This window comes from Engraulis encrasicolus, chromosome 8, assembly GCF_034702125.1.
Source record: "Engraulis encrasicolus isolate BLACKSEA-1 chromosome 8, IST_EnEncr_1.0, whole genome shotgun sequence".
NCBI lineage: Eukaryota > Metazoa > Chordata > Actinopteri > Clupeiformes > Engraulidae > Engraulis > Engraulis encrasicolus.
This window is the reverse complement of record NC_085864.1, coordinates 10,660,108-10,665,107: the sequence shown is the minus strand read 5'-3', so window position 1 is coordinate 10,665,107 and position 5,000 is coordinate 10,660,108. Positions and strand designations below refer to the sequence as shown.

The following is a 5,000-nucleotide window of genomic DNA, read 5'->3' as shown; positions in this document are numbered from 1 at the left end:
AAAGATGGGGAAATACGGAGAAAAGCAGAGGGAAACCAACAAAGGTTAAAGTCAGTCAAATGGGCCAGATATTGCAGGGCAGAGGGGACAACGAGGGTAGAGAAGCCAGGGGAGCCACAGCAACACGAGGACCAAGAGGAGAAAGAAAAAAGAGGGCAAAAAGAGAGGGAACAATACCACGGAGAAACACCGGAAAGGTTAAATGTATATAACAGTCTAAATTATGTATCCCCATCAGGTATTATTCATGAAACTAGACACGGCTGTTGCCATTGTAATGGTTAGGCCAATGGTATTGGGGCAAACGCGGTGTATAAATCCACTTTGTTTTCCATCCTTCTGTAGGGCTCTTAACCTCGTCATTGTGTTATTGCAGCGCTAATGGTGCCGTACGACCTCACCAGACTCACAAGCCCCAACCCAGTGATGGATCATGGCAACAGCTGGTGATGCCTCCATCTAAAGAGGAGATGACGCATGAAATAAAGCCCATATTGCCCTCTTCCTGTTAGCACGGTGATGAGACAAAATGAATACATTTCTACAATGGCGGCGCCCTGTCGCGAGCAAACGCATCAATTGCACATCCTAAGGTGGATTTTTGGAGTGTGTGTGTGTGTGTGTGTGTGTGAGAGAGAGAGAGAGAGAGAGAGAGAGAGAGAGAGAGAGAGAGAGAGAGAGAGAGAGAGAGAGAGAGAGAGAGAGAGAGAAAGAGAGAGAGAGAGAGAGAGAGAGAGAGAGAGAGAGAGAGAGAGCGAGCGCGGAAAGAGAAAGAGGAAGCGAATGTGTGTGTGTGTGTGTGTGTGTGTGTGTGTGTGTGTGTGTGTGTGTGTGTGTGTGTGTGTGTGTGTGTGTGTGTGTGTGTGCGTGTGTGTGCATGCGTTCATGTGTGTGCATGTGGGGGGTGGTAGGTCTTGGTTGTTAATGTTGACTGGGGTGGGGGGCAAATGAAGTATGTGAGGAAGAGTGTACATAAACATGGCCTATTTTTGCCCCGGCTAAACGTATTAGGGGCCAAATTGGGTTAAATCTCTTGGCCGAAATTTATCTCTCTGTTCGAGACTCATCGCGAGGTAATCTCATCTCAACTTAGAAAGCAGCGCATTGTGGCTAATTGAGTTAAGAGAGATGTCGGTTCATGTCTTGTGTCTCTCTCTCTCTTTCTCTCTCTCTCTCTCTCATTCTGTGGCATGAGGCATGGGGCGTCTGTTTTACATGTTTGCATAAATCAAAGTGTCCAGGTAGGAGTGTGTGTGTGTGTGTGTGTGTGTGTGTGTGTGTGTGTGTGTGTGTGTGTGTGTGTGTGTGTGTGTGTGTGTGTGTGTGTGTGTGTGTGTGTGTGTGTGTGTGTGTGTGTGTGTGTGTGTGTGTGTGTGCGCGTGTGTTTGAGCGTGTGTGTGTTTGAGCATGTGTGTGTGTTTGAGCGTGTGTGTGTGTGTGTGTGTGTGTGGTGTTTGTGCGTGGGTTCAAAGGCTTGACGCAAATCAGGTTAATGTGACCAGCCTCTTGTATCCTGCCTCTCGCCAGGCCCTAGTGTATTTCCACTCAGCTTCACGAGCTCACACAATGGTCTGGAGGACCTTTTGGATTTGCCCGAACCAAGTCTGCCGAAGCGAAATGCAGTAGAACCAATCAGGATCGAAGGATGTTCATAAATATGACAGTCAAAATTTAAACATAATGGAGAAGGGAAAAATAAGTGAAACACGACAGTTGTTTCAGACGGCGAAGGACTCACTCATTGACATCAATTCTGTAATGTGAACTGTATTTTCAAATCTGGCACTAGTTGTAAAGTAGCACCTCATTAAAAAAAGTCAGACAAGTGTTTCCCCAATCACGTGCAGCAATTTTGTTATGCATATGGCGTAGCTCCAGATGGATGTTGGTGGAGCAAGGCGGAACCCATTCACCTGGCGAGAGTCAGGTTAAACATCATCCCATAGTACCCACATGTGTTTTGGTTTACAGCAGTCTTATTGATAAAAAAGATTATTTTTCATGAAATAAATGTAATCTAAACTTCAGCGTACATTGACTGTAACACAAAACCAATTTTATTTGCACTGGAAAACAAACCATAACCTTAGCTATACTTCTATGCTTTGGACATCCAAGCGGAGATCACGCTTCTGATTGAACCATCTTTACTCGTGTCCGTCAACATTCCTTACAACTGCACTCACCCCTCTGCCCCCCAAAAAGCAAAAAAAAGGCTCCAAACTGAGTAACTTTAAAAGCATCCTGTAGTCCAGTAGTATTGGCTATTGACTATTGACATGTGGAAGTTCTGTTACTGCATATTCCCACATTTTGTTTAGATCAATCATTTTATTTAACTTTATATTTTGTTATACATATTACATGCCATTGAAATCATATCAACTCGTTTACAACAACAATGCAGTTACTGACTTTTTGCTTCGTAGAACACCGCCGTCTCCTGTCCACATACATCTCCATTGATTTTTTCTGTTCATTCAAGTCTTACTTACTGTAAGTTAAACATCTACTCATTTACCCTGTTGATTACAGCACAGATTATCCCATTTGGCAGCCCATTCATGTCTGCAGTCTTACACCTCTACTGAACTACTCATCTCATTGATGTTGTCATCTTAACACTTTCATTAGTCTGCCATTCAGGGTTTTACTTAAGGCGGTGGAAAAGTCTCACACGTGACATGGCAGCTCATCCACTTTGCGTTTGTGTGGGCTGGCGGAGAATGCTGTGTGTCTATGACTGTGTGTGTGTGTGTGTGTGTGTGTCTTTCTCTCTCTCTCTCTCTCTCTCTCTCTCTCTCTCTCTCTCTCTCTCTCTCTCTCTCTCTCTCTCTCTCTCTGAGCATAAGTGTGTGTGTGCATGGGTGTGTGTGCATTTTTGCGAAGGATGCTTCAGCTCATGTGTTACACACGCACGCAGCACGCACGCACACACACATGCACACAAACACCCAGGGCATCGCCTCGGCCGGTGCCTAGCAGCCGACTCAGAACTGGTGCGGACCAGGGGAATCCGACTGTTTAATTAACACAAACACACACGCACAAACACGCACACACACACACACACACACACACACACACACACACACACACACACACACACACACACACACACACACACACACACACACACACACACACACACACACACACACACACACACACAGAGGCGACACTAGGTTCAGCTGGGGCCCCAAGCGAATATATATCAAAGGAGCGCACATTTGAAAGAATTGTGCCACTACTGTCGCAAAGCGCGAGCTGTTATTAACCATCTAGGGGCTTGGGGGCCCTAAGCGGCTGCCTGCCTAGCCTGGTGACAAAGTGCACCTCTGCACACACAGACAGACAAACAGTCCAGTCCCATCTGACATTTCTACTCCACTGGCCTGCTATCTACAGGTCCTCAGCACCCTGCTGCTATTGTGTCGACATAGAGGAGTGATAATCCTGTTTCCTACGACCTAAATAGAGCACTACGCGAGGAAGAAAGGAACAAGGAAGAGGAGGAGGAGGAGAAGGAGGAGGAGAGAGGCTTGTCTGTGTGTGTTGGTTTATTTGTGTTTGTTTGTATTTGTGTTTGTGTTTGTGTGTGTGTGTGTGTGTGTGTGTGTGTGCGTGTGTGTGTGCGTGCGTGCGTGCGTGCGTGCGTGTGTGCGTGCGTGTGTGTGAGCGTGCATATATTTTTGCTGTGTGTGTTTGTGGGCTTGTGTGTGTGTGTGTGTGAGTGTGTGTGTGTGTGTGTGTGTGTGTGTGTGTGTGTGTGTGTGTGTGTGTGTGTGTGTGTGTGCGTGCGTGTGTGTGTGCTTGCGTATATTTTTCCTTTTGTGTGTGTGTGTGTGTGTGTGTGTGTGTGTGTGTGTGTGTGTGTGTGTGTGTGTGTGTGTGTGTAGGAGGGTTGTGAGGCCTGGCGCTGGCGGTAACAAGTGCAAGCCACCACATTAGACGGCTTATCCTGACCAAAAAAAGAAAAAAAGAAAAAATCCTCCAAGACTGTCCGTGGCCTTTGCAAGAGGAGAACAACTGGAGTTTCATTTTCAAACACTGGATTAGGAGGACTGGGGCTTGCCAGGACTAAGATGAGATGACCAACAGAAGAGGAAGGAGAAAAAAATGTAGAAAGCAAAAAAAAGAGAAAAAAGAAAAACACACAGAGCAAATCTTAAAGACGGAGGGGAAGCTCAAGTATGCCCAGTGTACTTTAGGGCAGAACAACTGTAAGCCTTTCATCAGCCTCTCTTCCAGGCACACTCAGATCAGATTTACCCATCATTTGCTCTGTCTATCTGTCTCTCTGTCTCTGTCTCTCTCTCTCTCTCTCTCTCTCTCTCTCTCTCTCTCTCTCTTTCCATTTCTCTCTCTCTGTCCCTCTCTCTCTCTCTATTTCTCTTTCTCTTTGTACTTCATTTTCTATCTTTTTTGTATATGTCACTCTTCTCTCTCACTCTTGTCTCTTCTTCTGTCTTTTTCTCTTTCCTGAATGTCTCCCTCTCCTTCACTCTGTGTTTGCCTTCTCTCCATCTGTCTGTCTATCTGTCTGTCTGTATCTGTCTGTCTGACTGTATCTCTGCTCTCTCTCTCTCTCTCTCTCTCTCTCTCTCTCTCTCTCTCTCTCTCTCTCTCTCTCTCTCTCTCTCTCTCTCTCTCTGATAATAGTGTTGCACAGCATGGGAGTGATGCAGATGGGAAATGCTCTTGATATCTTGATTGTCTCTTTTCAAACAAATTTGGATGGCTGTCTTGTCCTGATGGCATGCTGCTCAAATAAATTTTCACTCGAAAACAATCCAATGTTTTTTTTGTGTTATTATTTCAAAGACATTTGCAATCTGTTGTTAATATCTGACCATGTCGTGCTAGAACTACTCTATCCTGTGCACGATTTGTTATTGGCATACAGTCTGCCCCAAGTTTTTTATTAAAAAAGCATTCATTTTATGACCTAAATATGACATAGTAAAAATTTGAACATAAGCAAGAGTTTCCCCAATCAC

At 45.2% G+C, this 5,000-nt stretch overlaps 1 protein-coding gene across 1 annotated transcript in view; it reads right to left on the bottom strand.

Moving 5' to 3' along the window:
- The window catches only part of igsf11 (immunoglobulin superfamily member 11), a 125,184-nt gene that overhangs the window by 28,144 nt on the left and 92,040 nt on the right, over positions 1–5,000 (bottom strand). The window lies entirely within an intron of this gene.